Source organism: Ambystoma mexicanum, unplaced genomic scaffold (genome assembly GCF_040938575.1).
Source record: "Ambystoma mexicanum isolate Mex_15411 unplaced genomic scaffold, UKY_AmexF1_1 Mex_scaf10, whole genome shotgun sequence".
NCBI classification, from domain to species: Eukaryota; Metazoa; Chordata; class Amphibia; order Caudata; family Ambystomatidae; genus Ambystoma; species Ambystoma mexicanum.
Window position 1 is genome coordinate 2,530,001 of NW_027182325.1, and position 15,000 is coordinate 2,545,000.

At 46.7% G+C, this 15,000-nt stretch overlaps 34 non-coding genes and 15 pseudogenes across 34 annotated transcripts in view; all 49 read left to right on the top strand.

Annotated features, from left to right (window-relative positions):
• The window catches only part of LOC138543430 (5S ribosomal RNA), a 119-nt gene extending 70 nt beyond the window's left edge, over nt 1–49 (top strand). The window contains exon 1 of the ribosomal RNA XR_011290606.1: nt 1–49. This exon is cut by the window's left edge and continues 70 nt beyond it. This is a non-coding gene — a ribosomal RNA (5S ribosomal RNA).
• Nucleotides 50–155: 106 nt separating this feature from the next.
• LOC138550277 (5S ribosomal RNA) lies at nt 156–274 on the top strand. Its single transcript, XR_011294033.1, has one exon. It is a non-coding gene; the product is annotated as a 5S ribosomal RNA (ribosomal RNA).
• Nucleotides 275–379: 105 nt separating this feature from the next.
• LOC138543045 (5S ribosomal RNA) lies at nt 380–488 on the top strand (annotated as a pseudogene).
• Nucleotides 489–952: 464 nt separating this feature from the next.
• LOC138537778 (5S ribosomal RNA) lies at nt 953–1,071 on the top strand. Its single transcript, XR_011285902.1, has one exon. It is a non-coding gene; the product is annotated as a 5S ribosomal RNA (ribosomal RNA).
• Nucleotides 1,072–1,177: 106 nt separating this feature from the next.
• LOC138540052 (5S ribosomal RNA) lies at nt 1,178–1,296 on the top strand. The gene has a single exon (XR_011288111.1). It is a non-coding gene; the product is annotated as a 5S ribosomal RNA (ribosomal RNA).
• Nucleotides 1,297–1,402: 106 nt separating this feature from the next.
• Nucleotides 1,403–1,521, top strand: LOC138550288 (5S ribosomal RNA). The gene has a single exon (XR_011294044.1). It is a non-coding gene; the product is annotated as a 5S ribosomal RNA (ribosomal RNA).
• Nucleotides 1,522–1,627: 106 nt separating this feature from the next.
• On the top strand, nt 1,628–1,736 carry LOC138546515 (5S ribosomal RNA; annotated as a pseudogene).
• Nucleotides 1,737–2,189: 453 nt separating this feature from the next.
• On the top strand, nt 2,190–2,308 carry LOC138549149 (5S ribosomal RNA). Its single transcript, XR_011292934.1, has one exon. It is a non-coding gene; the product is annotated as a 5S ribosomal RNA (ribosomal RNA).
• A 106-nt stretch (nt 2,309–2,414) lies between these two features.
• On the top strand, nt 2,415–2,533 carry LOC138549602 (5S ribosomal RNA). Its single transcript, XR_011293380.1, has one exon. It is a non-coding gene; the product is annotated as a 5S ribosomal RNA (ribosomal RNA).
• Nucleotides 2,534–2,639: 106 nt separating this feature from the next.
• On the top strand, nt 2,640–2,758 carry LOC138550299 (5S ribosomal RNA). Its single transcript, XR_011294055.1, has one exon. It is a non-coding gene; the product is annotated as a 5S ribosomal RNA (ribosomal RNA).
• A 105-nt stretch (nt 2,759–2,863) lies between these two features.
• Nucleotides 2,864–2,972, top strand: LOC138543628 (5S ribosomal RNA; annotated as a pseudogene).
• A 454-nt stretch (nt 2,973–3,426) lies between these two features.
• On the top strand, nt 3,427–3,545 carry LOC138549150 (5S ribosomal RNA). The gene has a single exon (XR_011292935.1). It is a non-coding gene; the product is annotated as a 5S ribosomal RNA (ribosomal RNA).
• A 106-nt stretch (nt 3,546–3,651) lies between these two features.
• Nucleotides 3,652–3,770, top strand: LOC138550311 (5S ribosomal RNA). Its single transcript, XR_011294066.1, has one exon. It is a non-coding gene; the product is annotated as a 5S ribosomal RNA (ribosomal RNA).
• A 105-nt stretch (nt 3,771–3,875) lies between these two features.
• LOC138543046 (5S ribosomal RNA) lies at nt 3,876–3,984 on the top strand (annotated as a pseudogene).
• Nucleotides 3,985–4,455: 471 nt separating this feature from the next.
• Nucleotides 4,456–4,574, top strand: LOC138541189 (5S ribosomal RNA). The gene has a single exon (XR_011289202.1). It is a non-coding gene; the product is annotated as a 5S ribosomal RNA (ribosomal RNA).
• Nucleotides 4,575–4,680: 106 nt separating this feature from the next.
• LOC138542457 (5S ribosomal RNA) lies at nt 4,681–4,799 on the top strand. Its single transcript, XR_011290438.1, has one exon. It is a non-coding gene; the product is annotated as a 5S ribosomal RNA (ribosomal RNA).
• A 106-nt stretch (nt 4,800–4,905) lies between these two features.
• Nucleotides 4,906–5,024, top strand: LOC138550394 (5S ribosomal RNA). Its single transcript, XR_011294148.1, has one exon. It is a non-coding gene; the product is annotated as a 5S ribosomal RNA (ribosomal RNA).
• Nucleotides 5,025–5,130: 106 nt separating this feature from the next.
• LOC138548103 (5S ribosomal RNA) lies at nt 5,131–5,249 on the top strand. Its single transcript, XR_011291918.1, has one exon. It is a non-coding gene; the product is annotated as a 5S ribosomal RNA (ribosomal RNA).
• Nucleotides 5,250–5,355: 106 nt separating this feature from the next.
• Nucleotides 5,356–5,464, top strand: LOC138546516 (5S ribosomal RNA; annotated as a pseudogene).
• Nucleotides 5,465–5,927: 463 nt separating this feature from the next.
• LOC138549151 (5S ribosomal RNA) lies at nt 5,928–6,046 on the top strand. Its single transcript, XR_011292936.1, has one exon. It is a non-coding gene; the product is annotated as a 5S ribosomal RNA (ribosomal RNA).
• A 106-nt stretch (nt 6,047–6,152) lies between these two features.
• LOC138543441 (5S ribosomal RNA) lies at nt 6,153–6,271 on the top strand. Its single transcript, XR_011290608.1, has one exon. It is a non-coding gene; the product is annotated as a 5S ribosomal RNA (ribosomal RNA).
• Nucleotides 6,272–6,377: 106 nt separating this feature from the next.
• On the top strand, nt 6,378–6,486 carry LOC138542649 (5S ribosomal RNA; annotated as a pseudogene).
• A 105-nt stretch (nt 6,487–6,591) lies between these two features.
• LOC138543629 (5S ribosomal RNA) lies at nt 6,592–6,700 on the top strand (annotated as a pseudogene).
• A 454-nt stretch (nt 6,701–7,154) lies between these two features.
• LOC138541692 (5S ribosomal RNA) lies at nt 7,155–7,273 on the top strand. The gene has a single exon (XR_011289693.1). It is a non-coding gene; the product is annotated as a 5S ribosomal RNA (ribosomal RNA).
• A 106-nt stretch (nt 7,274–7,379) lies between these two features.
• On the top strand, nt 7,380–7,488 carry LOC138546730 (5S ribosomal RNA; annotated as a pseudogene).
• Nucleotides 7,489–7,941: 453 nt separating this feature from the next.
• On the top strand, nt 7,942–8,060 carry LOC138549152 (5S ribosomal RNA). The gene has a single exon (XR_011292937.1). It is a non-coding gene; the product is annotated as a 5S ribosomal RNA (ribosomal RNA).
• A 106-nt stretch (nt 8,061–8,166) lies between these two features.
• On the top strand, nt 8,167–8,275 carry LOC138546876 (5S ribosomal RNA; annotated as a pseudogene).
• Nucleotides 8,276–8,738: 463 nt separating this feature from the next.
• On the top strand, nt 8,739–8,857 carry LOC138537542 (5S ribosomal RNA). The gene has a single exon (XR_011285674.1). It is a non-coding gene; the product is annotated as a 5S ribosomal RNA (ribosomal RNA).
• A 106-nt stretch (nt 8,858–8,963) lies between these two features.
• LOC138543452 (5S ribosomal RNA) lies at nt 8,964–9,082 on the top strand. The gene has a single exon (XR_011290609.1). It is a non-coding gene; the product is annotated as a 5S ribosomal RNA (ribosomal RNA).
• A 106-nt stretch (nt 9,083–9,188) lies between these two features.
• Nucleotides 9,189–9,307, top strand: LOC138551198 (5S ribosomal RNA). Its single transcript, XR_011294928.1, has one exon. It is a non-coding gene; the product is annotated as a 5S ribosomal RNA (ribosomal RNA).
• A 105-nt stretch (nt 9,308–9,412) lies between these two features.
• Nucleotides 9,413–9,521, top strand: LOC138544192 (5S ribosomal RNA; annotated as a pseudogene).
• A 464-nt stretch (nt 9,522–9,985) lies between these two features.
• On the top strand, nt 9,986–10,104 carry LOC138538836 (5S ribosomal RNA). Its single transcript, XR_011286923.1, has one exon. It is a non-coding gene; the product is annotated as a 5S ribosomal RNA (ribosomal RNA).
• A 106-nt stretch (nt 10,105–10,210) lies between these two features.
• Nucleotides 10,211–10,319, top strand: LOC138544153 (5S ribosomal RNA; annotated as a pseudogene).
• Nucleotides 10,320–10,424: 105 nt separating this feature from the next.
• Nucleotides 10,425–10,543, top strand: LOC138550395 (5S ribosomal RNA). The gene has a single exon (XR_011294149.1). It is a non-coding gene; the product is annotated as a 5S ribosomal RNA (ribosomal RNA).
• A 106-nt stretch (nt 10,544–10,649) lies between these two features.
• LOC138550803 (5S ribosomal RNA) lies at nt 10,650–10,768 on the top strand. Its single transcript, XR_011294548.1, has one exon. It is a non-coding gene; the product is annotated as a 5S ribosomal RNA (ribosomal RNA).
• A 152-nt stretch (nt 10,769–10,920) lies between these two features.
• On the top strand, nt 10,921–11,029 carry LOC138546689 (5S ribosomal RNA; annotated as a pseudogene).
• Nucleotides 11,030–11,482: 453 nt separating this feature from the next.
• LOC138549153 (5S ribosomal RNA) lies at nt 11,483–11,601 on the top strand. Its single transcript, XR_011292938.1, has one exon. It is a non-coding gene; the product is annotated as a 5S ribosomal RNA (ribosomal RNA).
• Nucleotides 11,602–11,707: 106 nt separating this feature from the next.
• On the top strand, nt 11,708–11,826 carry LOC138543464 (5S ribosomal RNA). The gene has a single exon (XR_011290610.1). It is a non-coding gene; the product is annotated as a 5S ribosomal RNA (ribosomal RNA).
• A 106-nt stretch (nt 11,827–11,932) lies between these two features.
• On the top strand, nt 11,933–12,051 carry LOC138537278 (5S ribosomal RNA). Its single transcript, XR_011285419.1, has one exon. It is a non-coding gene; the product is annotated as a 5S ribosomal RNA (ribosomal RNA).
• A 105-nt stretch (nt 12,052–12,156) lies between these two features.
• Nucleotides 12,157–12,265, top strand: LOC138544344 (5S ribosomal RNA; annotated as a pseudogene).
• A 453-nt stretch (nt 12,266–12,718) lies between these two features.
• Nucleotides 12,719–12,837, top strand: LOC138549154 (5S ribosomal RNA). The gene has a single exon (XR_011292939.1). It is a non-coding gene; the product is annotated as a 5S ribosomal RNA (ribosomal RNA).
• Nucleotides 12,838–12,943: 106 nt separating this feature from the next.
• Nucleotides 12,944–13,062, top strand: LOC138543477 (5S ribosomal RNA). Its single transcript, XR_011290612.1, has one exon. It is a non-coding gene; the product is annotated as a 5S ribosomal RNA (ribosomal RNA).
• Nucleotides 13,063–13,168: 106 nt separating this feature from the next.
• Nucleotides 13,169–13,287, top strand: LOC138550322 (5S ribosomal RNA). Its single transcript, XR_011294077.1, has one exon. It is a non-coding gene; the product is annotated as a 5S ribosomal RNA (ribosomal RNA).
• Nucleotides 13,288–13,392: 105 nt separating this feature from the next.
• LOC138543630 (5S ribosomal RNA) lies at nt 13,393–13,501 on the top strand (annotated as a pseudogene).
• A 461-nt stretch (nt 13,502–13,962) lies between these two features.
• On the top strand, nt 13,963–14,071 carry LOC138543011 (5S ribosomal RNA; annotated as a pseudogene).
• A 106-nt stretch (nt 14,072–14,177) lies between these two features.
• On the top strand, nt 14,178–14,296 carry LOC138540054 (5S ribosomal RNA). Its single transcript, XR_011288113.1, has one exon. It is a non-coding gene; the product is annotated as a 5S ribosomal RNA (ribosomal RNA).
• A 106-nt stretch (nt 14,297–14,402) lies between these two features.
• Nucleotides 14,403–14,521, top strand: LOC138537224 (5S ribosomal RNA). The gene has a single exon (XR_011285366.1). It is a non-coding gene; the product is annotated as a 5S ribosomal RNA (ribosomal RNA).
• A 106-nt stretch (nt 14,522–14,627) lies between these two features.
• Nucleotides 14,628–14,746, top strand: LOC138542295 (5S ribosomal RNA). The gene has a single exon (XR_011290282.1). It is a non-coding gene; the product is annotated as a 5S ribosomal RNA (ribosomal RNA).
• Nucleotides 14,747–14,852: 106 nt separating this feature from the next.
• On the top strand, nt 14,853–14,971 carry LOC138548104 (5S ribosomal RNA). Its single transcript, XR_011291919.1, has one exon. It is a non-coding gene; the product is annotated as a 5S ribosomal RNA (ribosomal RNA).
• The last annotated feature ends 29 nt before the right edge of the window (nt 14,972–15,000 follow it).

Here is a 15,000-nt window from a genome sequence, read left to right on the forward strand (position 1 = left end):
GTTAGTACCTGGATGGGAGACCGCCTGGGAATACCAGGTGCTGTAGGCTTTTTTGTACTCCAAGTTCAGGAAGTGAGCCATTTCTCAATTGCCTTTCAAAACTGCAAGGTCTAGCCGACTAGATGCTTAAAAGTACAAAACTCACTAGGCCCAGAGCCTACGGCCACACCACACTGAATGCGCCCGATCTCGTCTGATCTCGGAAGCTAAGCAGTGTCGGGCCTAGTTAGTACCTGGATGGGAGACCACCTGGGAATACCAGGTGCTGTAGGCTTTTTTGTGCTCCAAGTTCAGGAAGTGAGCCATTTCACAATTGCCTTTCAAAACTGCAAGGTCTAGCCGACTAGATGCTTAAAAGTACAAACTCACTAGGCCCAGAGCCTACGGCCACACCACACTGAATGCACCCGATCTCGGAAGCTAAGCAGGGTCGGGCCTAGTTAGTACCTGGATGGGAGACTGCCTGGGAATACCAGGTGCTGTAGGCTTTTTTTGTGCTCCATGATTAGTAATTGCGCAACTTCTCAATTATTTTTCAAATTTGGTATGTTTCCAAAATAATTGTATCCCGTTTTATAGCGGAAATGTTGGACAACATCATGAGGGCTGGAGCTACCTTTTTACATAGAATTAGCATACGGGTAGTGTGTTCATGGGTAATAAATCGACTTTCACATGTAATGCAGTACAGAGAATATTGAGTCCTTCAAGAGGCATGAAAGAAAACCATTATTGTGTTGATTGTTCTCTCCACCTCCCTGCAACAGACACAGGATGGATGAATTAAAGTTATCCTACCAGACATAGGAGTCCTGAATGGGCCCACCAGTCTTATATATCTCGCCTGATCGAGCCTGATCGAGCGATGAGCGTGGTATCATGTTGCAAGTGGCTGCATGGCTTAGCTTACTAAATGCAAATGCATAAGAGTAATATTCTTAGCATTCCTAGAGCCTACGGCCACACCACACTGAATGCACCCGATCTCGACTGATCTCGGAAGTTAAGCAGTGTCAGGCCTAGTTAGTACCTGGATGGGAGACCACCTGGGAATACCAGGTGCTGTAGGCTTTTTTGTGCTCCAAGTTCAGGAAGTGAGCCCTTTCTCAATTGCCTTTTAAAACTGCAAGGTCTAGCCGACTAGATGCTTAAAAGTACAAAACTCACTAGGCCCAGAGCCTACGGCCACACCACACTGAATGTGCCTGATCTCGTCTGATCTCAGAAGCTAAGCAGTGTCGGGCCTAGTTAGTACCTGGATGGAAGACCGCCTGGGAATACCAGGTGCTGTAGGCTTTTTTGTACTCCAAGTTCAGGAAGTGAGCCATTTCTCAATTGCCTTTCAAAACTGCAAGGTCTAGCCGACTAGATGCTTAAAAGTACAAAACTCACAAGAACCAGAGCCTACGGCCACACCACACTGAATGCGCCCGATCTCGTCTGATCTCGGAAGCTAAGCAGTGTCGGGCCTAGTTAGTACCTGGATGGGAGACCACCTGGGAATACCAGGTGCTGTAGGCTTTTTTGTGCTCCAAGTTCAGGAAGTGAGCCATTTCACAATTGCCTTTCAAAACTGCAAGGTCTAGCCGACTAGATGCTTAAAAGTACAAAACTCACTAGGCCCAGAGCCTACGGCCACACCACACTGAATGTGCCCGATCTCGGAAGCTAAGCAGGGTCAGGCCTAGTTAGTACCTGGATGGGAGACTGCCTGGGAATACCAGGTGCTGTAGGCTTTTTTGTGCTCCATGATTAGTAATTGCGCAACTTCTCAATTATTTTTCAAATTTGGTATGTTTCCAAAATAATTGTATCCCGTTTTATAGCGGAAATGTTGGACAACATCATGAGGGCTGGAGCTACCTTTTTACATAGAATTAGCATACAGGTAGTGTGTTCATGGGTAATAAATCGACTTTCACATGTAATGCAGTACAGAGAATATTGAGTCCTTCAAGAGGCATGAAAGAAAACCATTATTGTGTTGATTGTTCTCTCCACCTCCCTGCAACAGACACAGGATGGATGAATTAAAGTTATCCTACCAGACATAGGAGTCCTGAATGGGCCCACCAGTCTTATATATCTCGCCTGATCGAGCGATGAGCGTGGTATCATGTTGCAAGTGGCTGTATGGCTTAGCTTACTAAATGCAAATGCATAAGAGTAATATTCTTAGCATTCCTAGAGCCTACGGCCACACCACACTGAATGCACCCGATCTCGTCTGATCTCGGAAGTTAAGCAGTGTCAGGCCTAGTTAGTACCTGGATGGGAGACCGCCTGGGAATACCAGGTGCTGTAGGCTTTTTTGTGCTCCAAGTTCAGGAAGTGAGCCCTTTCTCAATTGCCTTTTAAAACTGCAAGGTCTAGCCGACTAGATGCTTAAAAGTACAACACTCACTAGGCCCAGAGCCTACGGCCACACCACACTGAATGCGCCTGATCTCGTCTGATCTCAGAAGCTAAGCAGTGTCGGGCCTAGTTAGTACCTGAATGGGAGACCGCCTGGGAATACCAGGTGCTGTAGGCTTTTTTGTACTCCAAGTTCAGGAAGTGAGCCATTTCTCAATTGCCTTTCAAAACTGCAAGGTCTAGCCGACTAGATGCTTAAAAGTACAAAACTCACTAGGCCCAGAGCCTACGGCCACACCACACTGAATGCGCCCGATCTCGTCTGATCTCGGAAGCTAAGCAGTGTCGGGCCTAGTTAGTACCTGGATGGGAGACCACCTGGGAATACCAGGTGCTGTAGGCTTTTTTGTGCTCCAAGTTCAGGAAGTGAGCCATTTCACAATTGCCTTTCAAAACTGCAAGGTCTAGCCGACTAGATGCTTAAAAGTACAAACTCACTAGGCCCAGAGCCTACGGCCACACCACACTGAATGCGCCCGATCTCGGAAGCTAAGCAGGGTCGGGCCTAGTTAGTACCTGGATGGGAGACTGCCTGGGAATACCAGGTGCTGTAGGCTTTTTTTGTGCTCCATGATTAGTAATTGCGCAACTTCTCAATTATTTTTCAAATTTGGTATGTTTCCAAAATAATTGTATCCCGTTTTATAGCGGAAATGTTGGACAACATCATGAGGGCTGGAGCTACCTTTTTACATAGAATTAGCATACAGGTAGTGTGTTCATGGGTAATAAATCGACTTTCACATGTAATGCAGTACAGAGAATATTGAGTCCTTCAAGAGGCATGAAAGAAAACCATTATTGTGTTGATTGTTCTCTCCACCTCCCTGCAACAGACACAGGATGGATGAATTAAAGTTATCCTACCAGACATAGGAGTCCTGAATGGGCCCACCAGTCTTATATATCTCGCCTGATCGAGCGATGAGCGTGGTATCATGTTGCAAGTGGCTGTATGGCTTAGCTTACTAAATGCAAATGCATAAGAGTAATATTCTTAGCATTCCTAGAGCCTACGGCCACACCACACTGAATGCACCCGATCTCGTCTGATCTCGGAAGTTAAGCAGTGTCAGGCCTAGTTAGTACCTGGATGGGAGACCGCCTGGGAATACCAGGTGCTGTAGGCTTTTTTGTGCTCCAAGTTCAGGAAGTGAGCCATTTCACAATTGCCTTTCAAAACTGCAAGGTCTAGCCGACTAGATGCTTAAAAGTACAAAACTCACTAGGCCCAGAGCCTACGGCCACACCACACTGAATGCGCCCGATCTCGTCTGATCTCGGAAGCTAAGCAGTGTCGGGCCTAGTTAGTACCTGGATGGGAGACCACCTGGGAATACCAGGTGCTGTAGGCTTTTTTGTGCTCCAAGTTCAGGAAGTGAGCCATTTCACAATTGCCTTTCAAAACTGCAAGGTCTAGCCGACTAGATGCTTAAAAGTACAAACTCACTAGGCCCAGAGCCTACGGCCACACCACACTGAATGCACCCGATCTCGGAAGCTAAGCAGGGTCGGGCCTAGTTAGTACCTGGATGGGAGACTGCCTGGGAATACCAGGTGCTGTAGGCTTTTTTTGTGCTCCATGATTAGTAATTGCGCAACTTCTCAATTATTTTTCAAATTTGGTATGTTTCCAAAATAATTGTATCCCGTTTTATAGCGGAAATGTTGGACAACATCATGAGGGCTGGAGCTACCTTTTTACATAGAATTAGCATACAGGTAGTGTGTTCATGGGTAATAAATCGACTTTCACATGTAATGCAGTACAGAGAATATTGAGTCCTTCAAGAGGCATGAAAGAAAACCATTATTGTGTTGATTGTTCTCTCCACCTCCCTGCAACAGACACAGGATGGATGAATTAAAGTTATCCTACCAGACATAGGAGTCCTGAATGGGCCCACCAGTCTTATATATCTCGCCTGATCGAGCCTGATCGAGCGATGAGCGATGAGCGTGGTATCATGTTGCAAGTGGCTGCATGGCTTAGCTTACTAAATGCAAATGCATAAGAGTAATATTCTTAGCATTCCTAGAGCTTACGGCCACACCACACTGAATGCACCCGATCTCGACTGATCTCGGAAGTTAAGCAGTGTCAGGCCTAGTTAGTACCTGGATGGGAGACCGCCTGGGAATACCAGGTGCTGTAGGCTTTTTTGTGCTCCAAGTTCAGGAAGTGAGCCCTTTCTCAATTGCCTTTTAAAACTGCAAGGTCTAGCCGACTAGATGCTTAAAAGTACAAAACTCACTAGGCCCAGAGCCTACGGCCACACCACACTGATTGTGCCTGATCTCGTCTGATCTCAGAAGCTAAGCAGTGTCAGGCCTAGTTAGTACCTGGATGGAAGACCGCCTGGGAATACCAGGTGCTGTAGGCTTTTTTGTACTCCAAGTTCAGGAAGTGAGCCATTTCTCAATTGCCTTTCAAAACTGCAAGGTCTAGCCGACTAGATGCTTAAAAGTACAAAACTCACAAGAACCAGAGCCTACGGCCACACCACACTGAATGCGCCCGATCTCGTCTGATCTCGGAAGCTAAGCAGTGTCGGGCCTCGTTAGTACCTGGATGGGAGACCGCCTGGGAATACCAGGTGCTGTAGGCTTTTTTGTGCTCCAAGTTCAGGAAGTGAGCCATTTCTCAATTGCCTTTCAAAACTGCAAGGTCTAGCTGACTAGATGCTTAAAAGTACAAAACTCACTAGGCCCAGAGCCTACGGCCACACCACACTGATTGCGCCCGATCTCGTCTGATCTCGGAAGCTAAGCAGTGTCGGGCCTAGTTAGTACCTGGATGGGAGACCACCTGGGAATACCAGGTGCTGTAGGCTTTTTTGTGCTCCAAGTTCAGGAAGTGAGCCATTTCACAATTGCCTTTCAAAACTGCAAGGTCTAGCCGACTAGATGCTTAAAAGTACAAAACTCACTAGGCCCAGAGCCTACGGCCACACCACACTGAATGTGCCCGATCTCGGAAGCTAAGCAGGGTCAGGCCTAGTTAGTACCTGGATGGGAGACTGCCTGGGAATACCAGGTGCTGTAGGCTTTTTTGTGCTCCATGATTAGTAATTGCGCAACTTCTCAATTATTTTTCAAATTTGGTATGTTTCCAAAATAATTGTATCCCGTTTTATAGCGGAAATGTTGGACAACATCATGAGGGCTGGAGCTACCTTTTTACATAGAATTAGCATACAGGTAGTGTGTTCATGGGTAATAAATCGACTTTCACATGTAATGCAGTACAGAGAATATTGAGTCCTTCAAGAGGCATGAAAGAAAACCATTATTGTGTTGATTGTTCTCTCCACCTCCCTGCAACAGACACAGGATGGATGAATTAAAGTTATCCTACCAGACATAGGAGTCCTGAATGGGCCCACCAGTCTTATATATCTCGCCTGATCGAGCCTGATCGAGCGATGAGCGTGGTATCATGTTGCAAGTGGCTGCATGGCTTAGCTTACTAAATGCAAATGCATAAGAGTAATATTCTTAGCATTCCTAGAGCCTACGGCCACACCACACTGAATGCACCCGATCTCGTCTGATCTCGGAAGTTAAGCAGTGTCAGGCCTAGTTAGTACCTGGATGGGAGACCGCCTGGGAATACCAGGTGCTGTAGGCTTTTTTGTGCTCCAAGTTCAGGAAGTGAGCCCTTTCTCAATTGCCTTTTAAAACTGCAAGGTCTAGCCGACTAGATGCTTAAAAGTACAACACTCACTAGGCCCAGAGCCTACGGCCACACCACACTGAATGCGCCTGATCTCGTCTGATCTCAGAAGCTAAGCAGTGTCGGGCCTAGTTAGTACCTGGATGGGAGACCGCCTGGGAATACCAGGTGCTGTAGGCTTTTTTGTACTCCAAGTTCAGGAAGTGAGCCATTTCTCAATTGCCTTTCAAAACTGCAAGGTCTAGCCGACTAGATGCTTAAAAGTACAAAACTCACTAGGCCCAGAGCCTACGGCCACACCACACTGAATGCGCCCGATCTCGGAAGCTAAGCAGTGTCGGGCCTAGTTAGTACCTGGATGGGAGACCACCTGGGAATACCAGGTGCTGTAGGCTTTTTTGTGCTCCAAGTTCAGGAAGTGAGCCATTTCACAATTGCCTTTCAAAACTGCAAGGTCTAGCCGACTAGATGCTTAAAAGTACAAACTCACTAGGCCAAGAGCCTACGGCCACACCACACTGAATGCGCCCGATCTCGGAAGCTAAGCAGGGTCGGGCCTAGTTAGTACCTGGATGGGAGACTGCCTGGGAATACCAGGTGCTGTAGGCTTTTTTTGTGCTCCATGATTAGTAATTGCGCAACTTCTCAATTATTTTTCAAATTTGGTATGTTTCCAAAATAATTGTATCCCGTTTTATAGCGGAAATGTTGGACAACATCATGAGGGCTGGAGCTACCTTTTTACATAGAATTAGCATACAGGTAGTGTGTTCATGGGTAATAAATCGACTTTCACATGTAATGCAGTACAGAGAATATTGAGTCCTTCAAGAGGCATGAAAGAAAACCATTATTGTGTTGATTGTTCTCTCCACCTCCCTGCAACAGACACAGGATGGATGAATTAAAGTTATCCTACCAGACATAGGAGTCCTGAATGGGCCCACCAGTCTTATATATCTCGCCTGATCGAGCGATGAGCGTGGTATCATGTTGCAAGTGGCTGCATGGCTTAGCTTACTAAATGCAAATGCATAAGAGTAATATTCTTAGCATTCCTAGAGCCTACGGCCACACCACACTGAATGCACCCGATCTCGTCTGATCTTGGAAGTTAAGCAGTGTCAGGCCTAGTTAGTACCTGGATGGGAGACTGCCTGGGAATACCAGGTGCTGTAGGCTTTTTTGTGCTCCAAGTTCAGGAAGTGAGCCATTTCACAATTGCCTTTCAAAACTGCAAGGTCTAGCCGACTAGATGCTTAAAAGTACAAAACTCACTAGGCCCAGAGCCTACGGCCACACCACACTGAATGTGCCCAATCTCGGAAGCTAAGCAGGGTCGGGCCTAGTTAGTACCTGGATGGGAGACTGCCTGGGAATACCAGGTGCTGTAGGCTTTTTTGTGCTCCATGATTAGTAATTGCGCAACTTCTCAATTATTTTTCAAATTTGGTATGTTTCCAAAATAATTGTATCCCGTTTTATAGCGGAAATGTTGGACAACATCATGAGGGCTGGAGCTACCTTTTTACATAGAATTAGCATACAGGTAGTGTGTTCATGGGTAATAAATCGACTTTCACATGTAATGCAGTACAGAGAATATTGAGTCCTTCAAGAGGCATGAAAGAAAACCATTATTGTGTTGATTGTTCTCTCCACCTCCCTGCAACAGACACAGGATGGATGAATTAAAGTTATCCTACCAGACATAGGAGTCCTGAATGGGCCCACCAGTCTTATATATCTCGCCTGATCGAGCGATGAGCGTGGTATCATGTTGCAAGTGGCTGCATGGCTTAGCTTACTAAATGCAAATGCATAAGAGTAATATTCTTAGCATTCCTAGAGCCTACGGCCACACCACACTGAATGCACCCGATCTCGTCTGATCTCGGAAGTTAAGCAGTGTCAGGCCTAGTTAGTACCTGGATGGGAGACCGCCTGGGAATACCAGGTGCTGTAGGCTTTTTTGTGCTCCAAGTTCAGGAAGTGAGCCATTTCTCAATTGCCTTTCAAAACTGCAAGGTCTAGCCGACTAGATGCTTAAAAGTACAAAACTCACTAGGCCCAGAGCCTACGGCCACACCACACTGAATGTGCCCAATCTCGGAAGCTAAGCAGGGTCGGGCCTAATTAGTACCTGGATGGGAGACTGCCTGGGAATACCAGGTGCTGTAGGCTTTTTTGTGCTCCATGATTAGTAATTGCGCAACTTCTCAATTATTTTTCAAATTTGGTATGTTTCCAAAATAATTGTATCCCGTTTTATAGCGGAAATGTTGGACAACATCATGAGTGCTGGAGCTACCTTTTTACATAGAATTAGCATACAGGTAGTGTGTTCATGGGTAATAAATCGACTTTCACATGTAATGCAGTACAGAGAATATTGAGTCCTTCAAGAGGCATGAAAGAAAACCATTATTGTGTTGATTGTTCTCTCCACCTCCCTGCAACAGACACAGGATGGATGAATTAAAGTTATCCTACCAGACATAGGAGTCCTGAATGGGCCCACCAGTCTTATATATCTCGCCTGATCGAGCCTGATCGAGCGATGAGCGTGGTATCATGTTGCAAGTGGCTGCATGGCTTAGCTTACTAAATGCAAATGCATAAGAGTAATATTCTTAGCATTCCTAGAGCCTACGGCCACACCACACTGAATGCACCCGATCTCGTCTGATCTCGGAAGTTAAGCAGTGTCAGGCCTAGTTAGTACCTGGATGGGAGACTGCCTGGGAATACCAGGTGCTGTAGGCTTTTTTGTGCTCCAAGTTCAGGAAGTGAGCCCTTTCTCAATTGCCTTTTAAAACTGCAAGGTCTAGCCGACTAGATGCTTAAAAGTACAACACTCACTAGGCCCAGAGCCTACGGCCACACCACACTGAATGCGCCTGATCTCGTCTGATCTCAGAAGCTAAGCAGTGTCGGGCCTAGTTAGTACCTGGATGGGAGACCGCCTGGGAATACCAGGTGCTGTAGGCTTTTTTGTACTCCAAGTTCAGGAAGTGAGCCATTTCTCAATTGCCTTTCAAAACTGCAAGGTCTAGCCGACTAGATGCTTAAAAGTACAAAACTCACTAGGCCCAGAGCCTACGGCCACACCACACTGAATGCGCCCGATCTTGTCTGATCTCGGAAGCTAAGCAGTGTCGGGCCTAGTTAGTACCTGGATGGGAGACCACCTGGGAATACCAGGTGCTGTAGGCTTTTTTGTGCTCCAAGTTCAGGAAGTGAGCCATTTCACAATTGCCTTTCAAAACTGCAAGGTCTAGCCGACTAGATGCTTAAAAGTACAAACTCACTAGGCCCAGAGCCTACGGCCACACCATACTGAATGCGCCCGATCTCGGAAGCTAAGCAGGGTCGGGCCTAGTTAGTACCTGGATGGGAGACTGCCTGGGAATACCAGGTGCTGTAGGCTTTTTTTGTGCTCCATGATTAGTAATTGCGCAACTTCTCAATTATTTTTCAAATTTGGTATGTTTCCAAAATAATTGTATCCCGTTTTATAGCGGAAATGTTGGACAACATCATGAGGGCTGGAGCTACCTTTTTACATAGAATTAGCATACAGGTAGTGTGTTCATGGGTAATAAATCGACTTTCACATGTAATGCAGTACAGAGAATATTGAGTCCTTCAAGAGGCATGAAAGAAAACCATTATTGTGTTGATTGTTCTCTCCACCTCCCTGCAACAGACACAGGATGGATGAATTAAAGTTATCCTACCAGACATAGGAGTCCTGAATGGGCCCACCAGTCTTATATATCTCGCCTGATCGAGCCTGATCGAGCGATGAGCGTGGTATCATGTTGCAAGTGGCTGCATGGCTTAGCTTACTAAATGCAAATGCATAAGAGTAATATTCTTAGCATTCCTAGAGCCTACGGCCACACCACACTGAATGCACCCGATCTCGACTGATCTCGGAAGTTAAGCAGTGTCAGGCCTAGTTAGTACCTGGATGGGAGACCGCCTGGGAATACCAGGTGCTGTAGGCTTTTTTGTGCTCCAAGTTCAGGAAGTGAGCCCTTTCTCAATTGCCTTTTAAAACTGCAAGGTCTAGCCGACTAGATGCTTAAAAGTACAAAACTCACTAGGCCCAGAGCCTACGGCCACACCACACTGAATGTGTCTGATCTCAGAAGCTAAGCAGTGTTGGGCCTAGTTAGTACCTGGATGGAAGACCGCCTGGGAATACCAGGTGCTGTAGGCTTTTTTGTACTCCAAGTTCAGGAAGTGAGCCATTTCTCAATTGCCTTTCAAAACTGCAAGGTCTAGCCGACTAGATGCTTAAAAGTACAAACTCACAAGAACCAGAGCCTACGGCCACACCACACTGAATGCGCCCGATCTCGTCTGATCTCGGAAGCTAAGCAGTGTCGGGCCTCGTTAGTACCTGGATGGGAGACCGCCTGGGAATACCAGGTGCTGTAGGCTTTTTTGTGCTCCAAGTTCAGGAAGTGAGCCATTTCTCAATTGCCTTTCAAAACTGCAAGGTCTAGCTGACTAGATGCTTAAAAGTACAAAACTCACTAGGCCCAGAGCCTACGGCCACACCACGCTGATTGCGCCCGATCTCGTCTGATCTCGGAAGCTAAGCAGTGTCGGGCCTAGTTAGTACCTGGATGGGAGACCACCTGGGAATACCAGGTGCTGTAGGCTTTTTTGTGCTCCAAGTTCAGGAAGTGAATACCAGGTGCTGTAGGCTTTTTTGTGCTCCAAGTTCAGGAAGTGAGCCATTTCACAATTGCCTTTCAAAACTGCAAGGTCTAGCCGACTAGATGCTTAAAAGTACAAAACTCACTAGGCCCAGAGCCTACGGCCACACCACACTGAATGTGCCTGATCTCAGAAGCTAAGCAGGGTCAGGCCTAGTTAGTACCTGGATGGGAGACTGCCTGGGAATACCAGGTGCTGTAGGCTTTTTTGTGCTCCATGATTAGTAATTGCGCAACTTCTCAATTATTTTTCAAATTTGGTATGTTTCCAAAATAATTGTATCCCGTTTTATAGCGGAAATGTTGGACAACATCATGAGGGCTGGAGCTACCTTTTTACATAGAATTAGCATACAGGTAGTGTGTTCATGGGTAATAAATCGACTTTCACATGTAATGCAGTACAGAGAATATTGAGTCCTTCAAGAGGCATGAAAGAAAACCATTATTGTGTTGATTGTTCTCTCCACCTCCCTGCAACAGACACAGGATGGATGAATTAAAGTTATCCTACCAGACATAGGAGTCCTGAATGGGCCCACCAGTCTTATATATCTCGCCTGATCGAGCGATGAGCGTGGTATCATGTTGCAAGTGGCTGTATGGCTTAGCTTACTAAATGCAAATGCATAAGAGTAATATTCTTAGCATTCCTAGAGCCTACGGCCACACCACACTGAATGCACCCGATCTCGTCTGATCTCGGAAGTTAAGCAGTGTCAGGCCTAGTTAGTACCTGGATGGGAGACCGCCTGGGAATACCAGGTGCTGTAGGCTTTTTTGTGCTCCAAGTTCAGGAAGTGAGCCCTTTCTCAATTGCCTTTTAAAACTGCAAGGTCTAGCCGACTAGATGCTTAAAAGTACAACACTCACTAGGCCCAGAGCCTACGGCCACACCACACTGAATGCGCCTGATCTCGTCTGATCTCAGAAGCTAAGCAGTGTCGGGCCTAGTTAGTACCTGGATGGGAGACCGCCTGGGAATACCAGGTGCTGTAGGCTTTTTTGTACTCCAAGTTCAGGAAGTGAGCCATTTCTCAATTGCCTTTCAAAACTGCAAGGTCTAGCCGACTAGATGCTTAAAAGTACAAAACTCACTAGGCCCAGAGCCTACGGCCACACCACACTGAATGCGCCCGATCTCGTCTGATCTCGGAAGCTAAGCAGTGTCGGGCCTAGTTAGTACCTGGATGGGAGACCGCCTGGGAATACCAGGTGCTGTAGGCTTTTTTGTGCTCCAAGTTCAGGAAGTGAGCCATTTCACAATTGCCTTTCAAAACTGCAAGGTCTAGCCGACTAGATGCTTAAAAGTACAAACTCACTAGGCCCAGAGCCTACGGCCACACCACACTGAATGCGCCCGATCTCGGAAGCTAAGCAGGGTCGGGCCTAGTTAGTACCTGGATGGGAGACTGCCTGGGAATACCAGGTGCTGTAGACTTTTTTTGTGCTCCATGATTAGTAATTGCGCAACTTCTCAATTATTTTTCAAATTTGGTATGTTTCCAAAATAATTGTATCCCGTTTTATAGCGGAAATGTTGGACAACATCATGAGGGCTGAGCTACCTTTTTACATAGAATTAGCATACAGGTAGTGTGTTCATGGGTAATAAATCGACTTTCACATGTAATGCAGTACAGAGAATATTGAGTCCTTCAAGAGGCATGAAAGAAAACCATTATTGTGTTGATTGTTCTCTCCACCTCCCTGCAACAGACACAGGATGGATGAATTAAAGTTATCCTACCAGACATAGGAGTCCTGAATGGGCCCACCAGTCTTATATATCTCGCCTGATCGAGCGATGAGCGTGGTATCATGTTGCAAGTGGCTGTATGGCTTAGCTTACTAAATGCAAATGCATAAGAGTAATATTCTTAGCATTCCTAGAGCCTACGGCCACACCACACTGAATGCACCCGATCTCGTCTGATCTCGGAAGTTAAGCAGTGTCAGGCCTAGTTAGTACCTGGATGGGAGACCGCCTGGGAATACCAGGTGCTGTAGGCTTTTTTGTGCTCCAAGTTCAGGAAGTGAGCCCTTTCTCAATTGCCTTTTAAAACTGCAAGGTCTAGCCGACTAGATGCTTAAAAGTACAACACTCACTAGGCCCAGAGCCTACGGCCACACCACACTGAATGCGCCTGATCTCGTCTGATCTCAGAAGCTAAGCAGTGTCGGGCCTAGTTAGTACCTGGATGGGAGACCGCCTGGGAATACCAGGTGCTGTAGGCTTTTTTGTACTCCAAGTTCAGGAAGTGAGCCATTTCTCAATTGCCTTTCAAAACTGCAAGGTCTAGCCGACTAGATGCTTAAAAGTACAAAACTCACTAGGCCCAGAGCCTACGGCCACACCACACTGAATGCGCCCGATCTCGTCTGATCTCGGAAGCTAAGCAGTGTCGGGCCTAGTTAGTACCTGGATGGGAGACCACCTGGGAATACCAGGTGCTGTAGGCTTTTTTGTGCTCCAAGTTCAGGAAGTGAGCCATTTCACAATTGCCTTTCAAAACTGCAAGGTCTAGCCGACTAGATGCTTAAAAGTACAAACTCACTAGGCCCAGAGCCTACGGCCACACCACACTGAATGCGCCCGATCTCGGAAGCTAAGCAGGGTCGGGCCTAGTTAGTACCTGGATGGGAGACTGCCTGGGAATACCAGGTGCTGTAGGCTTTTTTTGTGCTCCATGATTAGTAATTGCGCAACTTCTCAATTATTTTTCAAATTTGGTATGTTTCCAAAATAATTGTATCCCGTTTTATAGCGGAAATGTTGGACAACATCATGAGGGCTGGAGCTACCTTTTTACATAGAATTAGCATACAGGTAGTGTGTTCATGGGTAATAAATCGACTTTCACATGTAATGCAGTACAGAGAATATTGAGTCCTTCAAGAGGCATGAAAGAAAACCATTATTGTGTTGATTGTTCTCTCCACCTCCCTGCAACAGACACAGGATGGATGAATTAAAGTTATCCTACCAGACATAGGAGTCCTGAATGGGCCCACCAGTCTTATATATCTCGCCTGATCGAGCGATGAGCGATGAGCGTGGTATCATGTTGCAAGTGGCTGCATGGCTTAGCTTACTAAATGCAAATGCATAAGAGTAATATTCTTAGCATTTCTAGAGCCTACGGCCACACCACACTGAATGCACCTGATCTCGGAAGTTAAGCAGTGTCAGGCCTAGTTAGTACCTGGATGGGAGACCGCCTGGGAATACCAGGTGCTGTAGGCTTTTTTGTGCTCCAAGTTCAGGAAGTGAGCCCTTTCTCAATTGCCTTTTAAAACTGCAAGGTCTAGCCGACTAGATGCTTAAAAGTACAAAACTCACTAGGCCCAGAGCCTACGGCCACACCACACTGAATGTGCCTGATCTCGTCTGATCTCAGAAGCTAAGCAGTGTCGGGCCTAGTTAGTACCTGGATGGAAGACCGCCTGGGAATACCAGGTGCTGTAGGCTTTTTTGTACTCCAAGTTCAGGAAGTGAGCCATTTCTCAATTGCCTTTCAAAACTGCAAGGTCTAGCCGACTAGATGCTTAAAAGTACAAAACTCACAAGAACCAGAGCCTATGGCCACACCACACTGAATGCGCCCGATCTCGTCTGATCTCGGAAGCTAAGCAGTGTCGGGCCTCGTTAGTACCTGGATGGGAGACCGCCTGGGAATACCAGGTGCTGTAGGCTTTTTTGTGCTCCAAGTTCAGGAAGTGAGCCATTTCTCAATTGCCTTTCAAAATTGCAAGGTCTAGCTGACTAGATGCTTAAAAGTACAAAACTCACTAGGCCCAGAGCCTACGGCCACACCACACTGATTGCGCCCGATATCGTCTGATCTCGGAAGCTAAGCAGTGTCGGGCCTCGTTAGTACCTGGATGGGAGACCGCCTGGGAATACCAGGTGCTGTAGGCTTTTTTGTGCTCCAAGTTCAGGAAGTGAGCCATTTCTCAATTGCCTTTCAAAACTGCAAGGTCTAGCTGACTAGATGCTTAAAAGTACAAAACTCACTAGGCCCAGAGCCTACGGCCACACCACACTGATTGCGCCCGATCTCGTCTGATCTCGGAAGCTAAGCAGTGTCGGGCCTAGTTAGTACCTGGATGGGAGACCACCTGGGAATACCAGGTGCTGTAGGCTTTTTTGTGCTCCAAGTTCAGGAAGTGAGC